The following is a 14,847-nucleotide window of genomic DNA, read 5'->3' as shown; positions in this document are numbered from 1 at the left end:
AGGTGGGTGGCAAACATTGGAGTGTAACTCCACTGGGTGAGCCAAGTAACAGGAACAGACTTTTTAGTATCAAGACAGCTCCTCTAACCATCAGTTCACAGATTCAGGATGCTCTGCAATGAAAAGTTACAAATACATTACAATTAAACAATGTTTAAGTAGAACACTTCTTTATGTCAAGTTAGCCACTGTGGCAGGGGGTCACTCCTATAGTCACTTTGATTATTAGCTGTAGTTTTAGTGTTTGTAATTTGGAGGAAACAATTGCCTGTACACAAACTTGGCACTCGATTCCTTCAAGCAGAGAACATTTACAAATTTTAAACGCAAATCAGTTCAGCTATATGGTACAAAATAACTGTCTTCCTACTGTCTGTACCATGTATTGTGTTTCATGAGTAAACATTTATTAACATTTTAATTTCTATAATATTCATTCACACATTACAAAGTATCAAAAGAAAAATTAGCATTTGCAGCATTCTTTCCAAGGCAATCTTTGTATCAAGAACATTACTTCAAGTATCACTATGCAAATACACAGGCACAAAATCCGTCTAAATTTTCTCCTGCATCTGTTTCTGAAAAAAATTGATTATATTTGCATGTTTTCAAACAAGTGCTTTAGTAATGCTCTTTTCTCAAATAGGGAATGCATAGCCCAGCCTTTGGGGAATAAAACTTCCACGAGCCAACCAAAGTTAATGAAATTGAGTAACAAAAGAGATTCCAGTTGTTATGCTAATAAGAAGCGTACAGAATCTTTTTAAGGGGGATAAGGCAATATACTGCGTTTATTGAAAGTACAATTTAAGCATTAAAATCAGCATATGCTTACATTCACTCACACACACACACACACACACACACACACACCAAAAGTTTCTGCAGCTGGATCTTATAGTTACCAGTCCTTAGTGTTGCTCAGTCAGTTCCCAGTGGCCAGCTGAAACTGCACATGAAGGAGGGGAGCTGGGTCCCTGTCGAACACACTCAAAGCTCCGATGTTGATGCAGAACAAACCCAAAGTCCCATGGCAATACACCCTTCTTTTATAGTAATAAGTTCCCATGCAAGTCTGTGGACCTTGCTGTGTCACATTGGAGCTGTTAATCACAAGGTATTCAAGGTTGCTCTTAATCAGCATTATTTTGAGTTGTTACTAGGAGGATCCGCAGTTGTTTCTTATCTCGTCCCTCTTGCTTAACTCCTCATCTTGTCCTTGGGGTGTATGCCTTTGCTTTACAGTCGTCAATCTGCCATCTGGGTGATTCTGATAATAAAGTTGGTACCTCTCGACTCCTCCACTCCCCTCTCGACCATCCAGCCCAACAGTACTGGCGCCTCCTGTCTCTTCTTTCTTGGGGTGTCTGAGGAGAAGGGTATCCAAGATGGAGGCTTAGCTGCCCTTTTACAAATCCAAGATGGATATTACATAAAACAGATCAGAAACAGATTTTACCCAACATTTCCCCTCCTTGAAGACGTTATTGGTTTAGAAATAACTGTCTTCACACCTGTATCACTTAAGCAACAGGTACTCTAGAGAATCTAGACTTGTTAGCCATCTTTCTAAGCTTTAACTTTACCCATCCTATCACCACGAAAACAAGGATAAAGGTAAGACCTTGAATAATCAAAATATCCACAAAAGGATGCAGCAAAATGTGCCAGGCCTGGGACAACTCTGTGGAAGTGGCAGAGTTTCCCATCAATGGGCAAAATTTGAACTTTTTACTACTCTTTTTAACACTTGCTCGATCTGTGCAATGGAGTGATGCACTGATATCATTAAACTCTTGCCCTCCTTTTCGAGGTATTTTATTAAGGCTTCTAATTCTGGATGCTGTATTAATTGCTGTAGTGCATCAGTGTTGACCCTTATGTTCATAGGATCAGCATGTCTATATAGCTGATAGGCTTTAGTGATGGTTTGCACATTTAACTTCTCAGATATAACGTCACATCCTTGTACAACAAGTACAAAACATAGACAGAGATTCACATTTGGATAATTTTCAACAAAGTAAAAGAAGTTCACAAGGAACTTCCTACAAAAACTTCTTATACACAAACAATTACTGTTGATCACAACGACCTGAGACTGGTTGCCTAGATGGGATTCCAGATTATAATGACACTTGCCCTGATCGCTACTAAGGCAGATATGAGGTCCTTGATAGACCTCTGGGGAACATATGTATCCATGTTCCTCCTCCCAGACACATGCATCTAGACTGACAGAGTGATATTCCTCTTGCTCTCTGAGTACCCACTTAGGGATATCTATGGGTGTCATTATGGTATTATTAACTATTATTCCCAAGGGGGCCAGGGGCTATACCCAACTAGTGCTGGCATTAGCAATAGTTAAGATGTTAGCCATGATTTCTCTTGAGTCTGGATTATAAACAAAATACAGGAGCTGCCACCACTGATGATGCTCCTTCTCAAAAGGTGTAACATGACCCATCATCAGATTCTTAATTTCCATTGGGATGGTTCCTTGGTATCCAACCCTGAGGATGCCCGATGCCACAGTTTGAAGCCATGATTGTACTTGCATACCAAGTAAGAGCCCATGACAAGTTGGTTTGTAGGACACCTATGGCTTGCACTATTTGGAATTGACTTAGTTTCTGAGCATCTAGCCATTTACACATAGTGGATATTATGTTGTACGAGAAATCACTAATCTGATTTAAAGGAGTAGTCAAGGGTTGTTCCAATGCTGCCATATCATGGCCTACATTACTAATGCATTGGGCTAGGGTACCAGCACTCATAACATTGATTTCATCTAACCCTTCCCCAACGCCTCCCAAGACTTTTGCAGTGAAGTTTCTTCTCACTCTGGGGTACATAGGCTCACTGCTAATTACCCATGCATCCCATCCCATGAGATTCGGTTTCAGAAAGGGTGCACATTCAGGCTGAATATCTTGTGTGAAGAGCTGCATGTTAATGACAACCTTCTTTAAGGCATAACAGGAGTTGATAATAAGCAGACACTTAAAGTCCTGTTTAATTACTGCTGGGCCTATCTTACTGACATATGGTTTTGGGATCATAGTCACTTATTGCTGAAGCTTAACCCCAAATATTCCTGAGACATACCACTTCCCAGAATCATTACATGCAACAGATATGTTTGTACTACTGTAACAACTTGTCAAAAATATAACCTTGCCCAATGGGCAGAAATTATTTACATTCCCGTAGGTGTCACACTGGTGTGCATGAGCACTAGTACAATTTAGATGGATGAACATGGTTTGGGTAGGAGTAGTAAAGGGTATGTTGATCCGAGCACTCAAAAAGATCTCTAACTGCAATGTCCCCTCCTGGATTCTAAATTTTAGATTGGTGGACATGCAGGCACATCTAAGTGAGCTCTTGGTGATAAGTCCACCTGAACAGTTTACCACCTTACAATCTTGCAGGTCCCAAATGCAGCTTTGTTTAAACTTCACTACTTTTCCCAAGGATTCTGAATCTTTATTCAAAAGATTTATCTGGGCACTATACTGGGCTGTGGCCATGTTGGATCTATCTCCCAGCTCTTCCCTCCAAACCAAGACACAATTTAGACCATTCTGGTATGCAAAGATCATGATGGGCCCAATATCCTCTTTAACTACTGGCCCATGGTAAACACGCCATGCTTTAGTAGGCTCTTTATCTGTTAACTCAGACCCTCTTATACCCTCCACTTTTCTGCAGAAATAGTGCTCTCCCTTCTCCACCGACAAAGTTCCTCCCATGGTTACAGTAATGGCCACCCACAAAAGACAATGAAGGAATCTTCAGTCCTATGGGATGAACAACAAAAGGGTACAGTTACATGATGCAAAGGCAATGCAGAGTTACCTCCCACCACCCTTCCACGCTTTCAATTGACTTGAGTGGAACCATTTGGACTTTCTTCCCTTGAGGTCCCCTAAGCTCCACCTCATAAACAGTAGGACTGGCCTTATTAACAATATGTACAGGTCCAATACATCTGGGACTAAGGGTATGTCCTTGTTATGAGAAGTATCTATACAACATCCTGTCCCCAACTTCCCATTCTATAGGTCTAAGGGAGCCCAATCTCTTGTCCACAGATTTAATATTGGACTTAATCTAGATGGCAACTTGGTGTTGTATGGAGCTAATATCCTGCAACACTCTGTGCATGAAACCTTCAGCTTAGGCTGACACTCATCAGGTGGGGTCCCATCTACCCACCAGTCTTCACAAGCCTACTTGTCATAACCTCATGGAGTGTGAACCTATGAGATGCTACTGTGGATCTAAGCACCATGAGTATTAATGGCAACTTCAAATCCCAGTCCTTCCCCTGTAAGTTGACAACCTTTCTCAACGCTGTCTTCAGGGTACAATTTGTACACTCTACCAGACCTGAGCTCTGGGGATGGCCAGCAATGTGTAGCTTTTGCTGTATGCCTAAAGCTTGACACATTGCCCAAGTAACCTCGCCCACAAAATGGGGTCCCTGGTCAGAGTTGATGCACTCTGGCAGGCCAAATCTAGAGAAAGTCTCTTCTAGGCACACTCTAACAGTTGTTGTCCCTGTGTTGTTCCTTGTGGGGTAGGCCTCCACCCACTTTGTAAAGGCTTCAATTACAATGAGACAGTACTTGTGGCTTCTTCCGGCGTTAGGTAAGGGACCAATGAAGTCCACCTGGAGGCGAGTCCAGGGTCCTCCAATAGGTTGGTGACGCATCAGACCTTTGGTGACCTTAGCATCAGGGTTGTTTTCTGCACAGGCCAAACAACCATCGATGTACTTGGCTGTGTCTTGAACAACTCTAGGCCACCATGCCACTTGTACTATTCGCTGCACTGTCTTCTCTATGCCAAAATGGCCTTGCTGATGAGCCATGCTGACCATTTCTCGACATAGGCATGTCAGTAATATCAAGACAGGTGTCACATCTTATATGTCCTTTCTCAGAGCCATAATCAGACCATGCTTGTCCTGGAAGATTTCATAGCTTCTGTACTCCCCTTTCGCCAGTAGCTGCTGAATCTCTGGATCTTTCTTCTGCATCTCCTTCAGATCTGGTTGGTCAGTAAGGTCATTTCATATCATAGAATCATAGAATCATAGAATCTCAGGGTTGGAAGGGACCTCAGGAGGTCATCTAGTCCAACCCCCTGCTCAAAGCAGGACCAAACCCAACTAAATCATCCCAGCCAGGGCTTTGTCAAGCCTGACCTTAAAAACCTCTAAGGAAGGAGATTCCACTACCTCCCTAGGTAACCCATTCCAGTTCTTCACCACCCTACTAGTGAAAAAGTTTTTCCTAATATCCAACCTAAACCTCCCCCACTGCAACTTGAGACCATTACTCCTTGTTCTGTCATCTTCTACCACTGAGAACAGTCTAGATCCATCCTCTTTGGAACCCCCTTTCAGGTAGTTGAAAGCAGCTATCAAATCCCCCCTCATTCTTCTCTTCTGCAGACTAAACAATCCCAGTTCTCCTCATAAATCATGTGCTCCAGCCCCCTAATCATTTTTGTTGCCCTCCGCTGGACTCTCTCTCCAATTTATCCACATCCTTCTTGTAGTGTGGGATTAATTTCAGAATTAAGACACTCCAGGGTGTAAAGATTTTGTGACTAACAATCATAATGTACTATATAGGTATAGGGATAAAATCCAAATTTGCAACTGGTCCTGCAACATTTAGAATCTTATTAAACAGACATTATTTACTTGGCCATTCATCACTCTTTACAGAGTCGTATTGCTTCATTAGAATTGAATTATACTATTGTATGGGAATGTCATACAATAAAGAACATGGTTGTGACCTTTTCCCCTGTCTCTTCTCTGCAATTTCCATTTTCAGATAGCTGTAAGTCACAATGAATTTCTAGAGATCTCTATATAATTCCCACAACTGGAGTCACTCCACATTTGACCTTGCACTATGCATCATGCCGGAGATATGCAATAAACTCCCAACCATATTTATTTTGTTTAAACAACAGAATCTGAATGCATTCAAATCAATAAACAGCATCCAGGACACAATTTTTAAAAAACTAAATTCTCCACTCCTCTAATTCTGCCTAATACACTTCATAGCCAGGAGACAGAGAGAGTCTGGTATCGAGCATGTTTGTTTTATTTATTTCATCTGATTTCTACAATAATGGTGGGTAAGTGTTCCCAAATTATTCAGATAGTCCCAAAGGGAAATAACTTTTTTCCCTTTGTTTGGGGAATTTGAGAAACCTACATGGTTCCTTGCAGTGACAGTTGCTTGCACCCTGATTTTCAGTTGTGCTGATCTACTGTAGAAGTTACTACAAGTGTTCAGCATGTTTGAAATGTACACCACAGATCTTGGATTGCACATCAACTGGAAATCCTCTGGTGTATTAAGTGAGTGCCTGATGATGCTTTTCTTCTAAATGCTTACCACTGACTTTACAGAAGCAATTGAAAAGCAGCAGTTCCTGACTTCTGTTTAAATCCATATTTAGTATTTCATTATATACTGTTGTAATAAGCCTTGTCACAGCATGCCTTAATGCTGGAAAAAGCAGTAATCCATTTTCAGACAAACATCATTTAGTTTAATTTATATAACATGACAACATTTCCCCAAGTCATCTAGTAGTTTATGCTTCACTTCTTGTAGTGAAGAATTATACACGAGTGGTCTTTGTGCTAAGGGCCTCTTCAGACACACAAACTAATCACTGGCATTGCAGGCAAGACCGGTTTCTGTGGGGGTTCTTATAATTCCAGGATTTTATCTTGTTCTCTTAGCTCAGACTGTTGACGGCCCACAGCAGGGATCAGTCTCCATTCCAGCAACTGATCAAAAACAAAGGTTGTCCCAGTGGTGCAGTACCACCAGTGAAAGTCTGGAATGATTATATCAACGTATCTAAAAAACTCATTTCATGGTATACTATTGTAAAAGTAAAAATAACTGACAGTAGCATATTGTTCCAGTTTAAGTTGAACACAATTGATCATCTTAAAGACACTGATGCTTAGAATTTGCAATGAGGAATTGGACTACAAATTGAAGTTGAAAGAACAGAGATGATATAATATCAGTTTAGACGTAGATGTTACAAAATGCAAAGACTAACTTGCATTGTATGGCATACCTTAAGTAACAACCAGTACTGGTAAAAATAAACAAGGATGTTAAGTCAAGAGTAGCATCATTATGCAGACATTTATGAACCATTAAGCATATCCACATGAAAGGCAACAGCTTTCTGTTTGCAAGAGATAACCACTTCAAACTCTATACTTAACACATTCAGTACAATGAGGACTCTGAGAATGGTTGCATGACAAATATAATGAAATGCAGCATCCAGTTTTCTCAGTACAGTATGAACAGTTGAAGAATAAATAATGTTCACTATTGGTGGACTCAATAATAAAAATGAAAGATGTGAGTAAAAACTTTCCTACAAAAAGCAGTCAGACTAACTGCATGATTTGTTTCTGCAAACTCCTTTATCTATAGTTTATTTCCAGTATGGGTTCACTAACATGGACTTAAACAATATTGAATCAAATCACCATGCTCCATATCCCGTACTCCTACCAGCTATTCTGGCTGTTCTTGCACTCAGTAATGACAGGGTATGATTCCTAGTGCAACAACTGCTGTACCAAATTTTATAACCAATGAATATCAAAAAAGGGATGAGAAAATATCTTGTTTGACCATTTTTTTAAAAGTTGGATTTCACTACACATTTAGATTGTTAACTCTTTGGGACACAGGGTGCAATTTATTGATGCATTTTTGTGGAATTTATTGATGCATTAATACCATGGGATCTTGATTCTTAATTGGAGCCTCTCAGTGCTGCTTTAGCAGCAATTACAAGTAATTTTATTATGCTGTGAGCCAATCCCCAAAAATACTATCCCCCAAGGCTAAAACTAGGGTACACATGTATGACAACTTGTATCCCATGAGAAATGAAGCGCATAAGCACTGGTAGTGTCCAGACAAGGTGCACTGAAGATATGAAATAAGGCATGAGAGAATTTGAGCTGTTTAAAAACAAGAGAAAAGCCTTTGTTGCTGGAAAGCATTTGGTACCAACTGATATGTAGGGCTTTATGTCTATGGGAGCTTGTCAGACCCATCTATTCAGTTATTGGCGTAGAAGCCGCCAAGAAAATTGTTAAGAATTCTATGTAAACAGTTGTGTAAACACAAGCCATTTGCAGTGTACAATATCCACTAGTGTTGTTCATGCAAAACCCAGCTACATCTTCTAGAAAATCACGTACTGTCATTTGATCTATTAACCATTTACATACATCTCATTTATACAGCAATCCTGTATCAATATTTTATCAGCATGCTTAGGAGATGGAGTGTGTGGTTGTCCCTTACTGTATTATCAATGTCCATACACATTTCTCAACATATTAGACAAGACATTGGTAAAAACTGCAACTTGACTCATCATTAATAGTCAAAATCAGTAAATTCAGAGGTTAGATATTGCCCCTCTGCTGAGCAGTAATAGATTTCAGGTCTTTGCATGACAACGTACCATAGGAAGAGAAAGCAATGTAGAGTTTGGGTATATGTTTAGTGTAATTTGTTCTATTTACACTATGCACACCTGACCTTGAACAGGAGGTGATTAAACAGCATGCATGCAAGCCCATCTTTCAGGAATCATAGCCAAAACAATGCCCATTTCCCAAGCAGCAGCCCTGTTTAAGAAGTGACTCTAGTTATAGAGATTAAGACAGAGAACTAACTTCACTGCTCCTTTCCACAACTCCCCCCAAAAAGAAACAATATCATAAAAAACAGTGTAACCATTTCTTCCGTTGCTCAGAGCTTGCACCTACAAGAAAAAATTAAGACTAACAGTGTCATCTGGTGACTCCTGCTGTAATATCTTTAAATAATTTGCATAAACTGAGTAGTCCCCACATTTTGACTATAGGTATGAAACACACATTGTGGTCAGTGTGAGCTGAACAGGCATATTTGAGGGCAAAACTGGACCCCTTGAACAATTAACAGAGTTACTAACAATCAGAACATTGGACTACATGGAAATTCTGTAGTACAGAAAAGGGCTAGGTATGTGATATGTGCCCATTCTCTGAGCCTGCCCCCATTTTGCCATTCCACCTTCCTAACCAGTAACTGCCACTGGCCAAGTGGCGCAAAACTTTGAATTGGCTTCCCTGCACTTTGCTGGTAGCTGCCTGCAGAGGGGACATCTCTGGATCCAGAAGAGTCACTGTTGCCATGGAGCAGCAGCAACAGAAGTTGCTGCCATAGCCCAATTCTTCCCAAGCTCTGAGAGAGAGACTATAGGAGGATGCAGTGAGAGAGAGGAGTGGGATGACACTCCCCCTAGAGGGAGAAAAGGGAAAATGGGGCAATAGGTAAGGAAAAGTCAGAAGAAGGTGAGAGCAGGGCGGGTGACTTATCTTGGGGAAAATGTATAGAGGGCTAATTTAGTGAATATGGAAGTTTTAGAAATGCATTTATTACTAAATCTGTAATTGTCCTTAAATTTGGTATTTAGCTTAATGTTCCAAAACAAGCCTTTTTTTTCCTGAGCTCTTTGAAGCCTTCTTTATACAGCCTGAAAGGCACAATGTTTTTATCATGCCTTATGTTTACATGCAGAATACAAATATTTCTCAGTGGTGTTCCCTACAGCATTACAATAGGCAAAAAAGACACGTCACTGTGCCTGGAATAGAGAAACATGGGAAATACTTTTATGATTTGATGTTAATTCAAGTATCAAAGGAAGAGACCTTAGGTTGAATCCAGCTATTCATTTCCTCCACAGCAAGCAATGCCAGGTGCACTGATGAGACTCCAGACAAATAAAAAAAAATCATTCAACTTTATGTCTCTGGTTAGGAAAATTTAAAGAATAGGTGGAATGGTTCCAGAAGAGTGTTATCGTTCACATTGGACTGCTGGCTCCTCACTTCCTGGCAACAGAACTAATTTCAATATTTGATAAAAGCACAGTAAAATGAGGATTATGCATGTGCATTAGTGTGCATAGAGTAAATCTCATTACCATGGAGAAAAGATCCATTGCCAGGAGAAATCTGTGCTCACCAGAGAAGGAAATGAAGACCTGAACAAAAGTACTTGAAATAATAGAGAATAAAAACTTCATGAAAGAAAAGATATTTGGTTGCTGTAAATTCTGCAACTCTACCTACAGTGGCAAGAAGCTTTTATTTTGATAAAAAAGAAGGTAAGGTCAGTGCCTTTTGGGAGGTAATCTGAGATAAGTGTAGTCATGCAAGGTGAGCAGAACCTGTCACCTTATGCTGTACTAACAATAAATCCGAGAGTCTGGCCCATAGTGACCAGTTTTCAGTAATTAATGAAGGTCTAGTATTTAATTTATACAGAAGATGGTTTTGTATTACCGGCTTATTTTAGCATAACAGCCAATGAGACCTGCAAGTGCTCAATTCTTCTAAAGATCAACTTATATTTACATGCCTGAAGTGGATGTGTGTGATGATCTTTGGCACCCACTCACGGAAATCTGGGTAAGACATTATAAGAAAAAATCCTCATGAGGTCCCAGAGCGTGGGCTCCAGCCTGAGCCCAAACATCCACATAGCAATTTTACAGCCCCGCAGCCCAAGCCAACTGGCTGGGGGTGTTTAATTACTGAGTAGACATACCCTAAGAGACCCAGATTCAAGTCCCTTCTCCAAATCAGGCAGAATAGACACTTGAACCTCAGCCTTCCACAGCCCAAGCCAGTACCCTGACCACCATGCTATTTCCTGGCATCTCTCCCTCTCCCCCAAATTCCATCTTGTACCTGAGAAACTTCTGTCATGCAATTTGGGGTGCAAACCACACCAGTAAGGGGTTGTGTCATCACTTGCCATACAACCCTGGTTGACTTACAATGCTTTGCTGCTAGAGCTCCCAGCCTGGGATGCTCACAACCAGCCTACAAGCATGCAGGTCATACCCTGAGAGTATTAGGTAGTCCTGGTTTAACAGCTATGACCCCAGCAGCCTCTCTACCATCCCATAGCCTCACACTGGTTTCCACAAGCCTTGCTACCAACCACTAAGGTAACCCCCAACACACACCCAATCCTGAATTTCTCCAAAACCATGTGTCCTGAAGTGTCCAGCTCTGTCCTGGACAGCTCAGAAAAATAATAAAGGATCGCTCATTTAAAGAGGCAAAAGCACATTACGGCTTATTAACTTAACCAGAGTAAGTACACCCTTCCCTGTAAACACAGCACCGAGTTGGTTTCTAGCAAATATAAAACAAACAAAATATATACAGGATCATGTGAGTTCAAAGAAAAGGAATGACATTAGAAAGTGTTACAAGCAAATAAGAAAAAACATGGATCTAAAAGTCTAAAACTTTATCTAGCAAGCTACAGGCTTTGTTCAAGATGATTTCTCTCACCAGTCATTCTTCTTCCCAGGCAAGGCTGACTTTCCCCTCAGTCAGGACCTTCCACAGAAGTACAAGATGTTGGCTTCCCGTGTCTTCCTAGGGAAAATATCATTGCTTAAGCAGATTTCTCAACTATATTTATTTCCCAGAGACTTCAGCCCCTTTTTGGTTGAAGGACCCATCTTTCTCAGCTTGCAAGAGCTCTGGCCTCTTGTGTCTGTCTAGTGACAGATGCCAAAGATGTCTTCTGTCTTTGCTTATAACATCAGTTACCTTGTTTCAAGAGGCAGGATGACATCATGCTGTTCTTTCCTTGCTGCGGGCTTCCCATCCTCATGCTGATTTGAAAGTAAATGGGGCTTCCATTATTTGTAGTCATACTTTGCTTAATTTCATTGGAGACAGGTAAATAGCTGCCTTCTCTCCTGTCTGGGAGGGAACCTGTTTCTCTCTGTTTGGCCACACACTTTAAAACATAATAATATAGTGATAATACATATATTTCACAATTATATTACTCACTGGGGTGTCATTAGCATTCAGAAAAGACCTCACTCTACACACTTTTATAATAAGTAATAAAGTAATATTGTACACAATCAGTTGATTCAATTGCTGATCCCTTGAGGTTCATCCTTCCAGTCTCTATACACCAGTAAATCTCTGCAATATATTCTTTGAAGAGTAAAATCCAGACTGAGCTTCTCTCTCCTGCAGGGCACAGATGCCATGCTATCTCCTCCCCCACATATTAGCTTGATAGCTTTGTTTACCTGTTATGTAAATGTACTTTTATTGTCTCTGTCTGATGACTGTGCTGGTCAGAGAAGCAAATGCATGTTCCTTTGTCTAGGGCAGTCCTGTTTTTGAACTCTCCATCCTCACATTCTGGTTTTAACACATTTTAATCATCATTCCAGCACACGCCATAACTCTGAATACATGCCATACAAATACATTATGCAAGAATATTAATAATCAGTGAGTTCTTAGTTTTCCAATAACATATTACATGACACCTTTTAGATATAGATTATGGCCGCAGTGAAAGTGACAAATAATTATCTTATCTCAGACCCCACTCAATGTCAACCTGGATTTGATTTATCGCAAAGGCAATGGAGCCTTCTGAACCAGTTTTGAACCGGACATGAAGTTTGTGCTGCAGTGGAATTTTGGAGACAGTCCACTATGTCAATGTGGGCAGCCACAAACCACGACACATACTGCTGAGGATTGCAAAATGACTCAATTGCCTGGAGGTCTTCGTGCCTTGAACATCATTATTGGCCTGGTCTACACTAGGCGTTTAAATCAGTTTTAGGAGCGTAAAACCGATTTACAAAAAAAAACCACACTAGGGGGGGGCACCTATCGATTTTAATGGCTTCTCTTAAACTTTTTCTCCTCCTCTCGACGAGAGAGGTAACGCTTCGGTATATCATTATTAATATAGTGGAGTGTGTGTTAGTGTGGACGCTGCTCGGCCTCCGGATCTATCCCCACAGTGCCACAGTGACCGTGACACGCAATCTGAACTCACTCGATGCAGGTCAGGTAAAGGTAAAAAAAAAAACTTTTTTTTTTTTTTTTTTCCTGTTGTTTGCGTTGGAGCGCGCGTGTGGTGATGCAGTCCGTGGTGAAAAAAAAAAAAAAAAAAAAAAAACCATGCGGATGGGATGTGATGGCATGCAGGGTAGGCAAGGCAATCCCATCAGCGCAGAGAAACAGAAGATGAAATTCAGATTTTTTTTTTTTTTCTCCAGAGAGAGCATACAGCGACTGCAGCGACTCAGGCAGCGCAGCAAGCCAAAAGCCAGAAAGAATCAAATGGATGAATGGAGATGGGAGGATCCCACAGTTCCTGCAGCCCTCCAAAGTTTGCATTCTTGGCTGGCTCTCCAATGCTTCTAGGGTCAAACACAGTGTCCCGTCATCAGGGCAGGCATTGGCAATCATACCACCCCCCCCCCCCCACCCCCCAAGAAAGGTAAAAAGGTCCTCCTCTCTCTTTACATTTCACATGTCACCTACTGAATGCTGCTGATAGCAGGCGATAGTGCAGCACACAGCACCAGCATCCCCTTGCTCTGCTCCCCATGGCAAAAAATGGTAAAAAAAGATGAAATCCATCCTCATCATCATCAGCATCAGCTGCAACAGCAGCTGGAAATCCATCCTCATCATCAATCAGCCCCCTAATATTTTTTTTTTGGATGGGGGATGGTGGCTCATGGCTAACCATCCATCTCATCCATATCAGGCTGGGGCCCACTCAGCCCCCCCCACCTTCATATGTAAAAAAAAAGCAGTTGCCCCTGGACTGCTGGTGTGATGCTGGGGCTTGCTCCTACACACTGCTATGTCCTGTCTGTCATTGCATGGCAGCTGGAGGCTGCCTTCCACTCATTTCTCACTCCTGTTCAGTGTGTCTTATTATTTCATGCATTATTCATTCATCACACAAGTGGGGACAATGGGAAAGGGAGAAGTGGTTGGAAGAAGGGAAAAGAAAGGAATCAACAGGGTGGTTGAATAGCATAAGCATCCAGATTTATGATACATAGATCTGGATCTGCAGGCTCTCTGTGCTCTCTGCAGCTCTCTGGTTCTATGATACGGTGGTTCTCTAGTACACTTGCCTATTATTAGAGATTCCTTTTTTTTTTTTAGATAAAGGGAGGAGGGACAAGGAGAGCAATTTTATTTTCTTTTTTTTGCCATTTTGCTGGCCCGCCCAGGGCACTTATGCAGCTAATGGTACAAAAACATGGGAGGAAGCAATGCAAACATTAAAATATCTTGCTTTTGCGCCGCTGGCTGAGCACCAGGGCAGCAGCAGCAGCAAATGGTACAAAACTGGTAGCCCTCATCATCAATGATGATCATTTATGGAAGGGTTTGATGGTGCAATATTGCTGGTAAACTGCTGCTGCTGTGCTCAAATCTGAAATGCATGCTGGTGCGCTGTGATAGGAATCTGCTGACTGAAGTCTACTAGTCACATACGGGTGAGAGTCACAAACGGCAAACAAGCTCCATGAAAACAAGCTCCATGCATCTGCATGGGCATCCCAGGGAAAAAGGCACAAAAAAAAATGTCAATGCTTGTCTTAGATTGCTTTCAAGGATTTTTTGACAACTGACGACATTTTACCCACCACCATTTTGCCCCATTGCCCACTGGGATCAGGACCGGGAGGCGAAGGGAACCAGGGCGGGAAGGGGAGAAGAATGAGGAATAGCTAGCACTAGCTAGAAACCCAGTGTGCAGCGCAAATCACACGCCACATGACCATACCAACACACCATGCCACCGATTGTATGTGAGGCTTAACCTTTTTTTATAAATTCTTTTTTTACAAAATTCTTATTTATGCATGAATGAATAATCC

At 41.3% G+C, this 14,847-nt stretch overlaps 1 long non-coding RNA gene across 1 annotated transcript in view; it reads right to left on the bottom strand.

The window, feature by feature from the left end:
- Positions 1-1,079: 1,079 nt before the first annotated feature.
- Positions 1,080-14,847, bottom strand: part of LOC120371405 — a 45,621-nt gene continuing 31,853 nt past the window's right edge. The window contains exons 2-4 of the long non-coding RNA XR_005584327.1: positions 11,726-11,918; positions 11,462-11,548; positions 1,080-1,370 (exon numbers count right to left, since the gene is read on the bottom strand). This is a non-coding gene — a long non-coding RNA (uncharacterized LOC120371405). The remainder of the gene's footprint in view (positions 1,371-11,461; positions 11,549-11,725; positions 11,919-14,847) is intronic.

Source organism: Mauremys reevesii, linkage group 9 (assembly GCF_016161935.1).
Source record: "Mauremys reevesii isolate NIE-2019 linkage group 9, ASM1616193v1, whole genome shotgun sequence".
NCBI lineage: Eukaryota > Metazoa > Chordata > Testudines > Geoemydidae > Mauremys > Mauremys reevesii.
The sequence above is the reverse complement of the archived record's forward strand: the minus strand, read 5'-3'. Positions and strand labels throughout refer to the sequence as shown.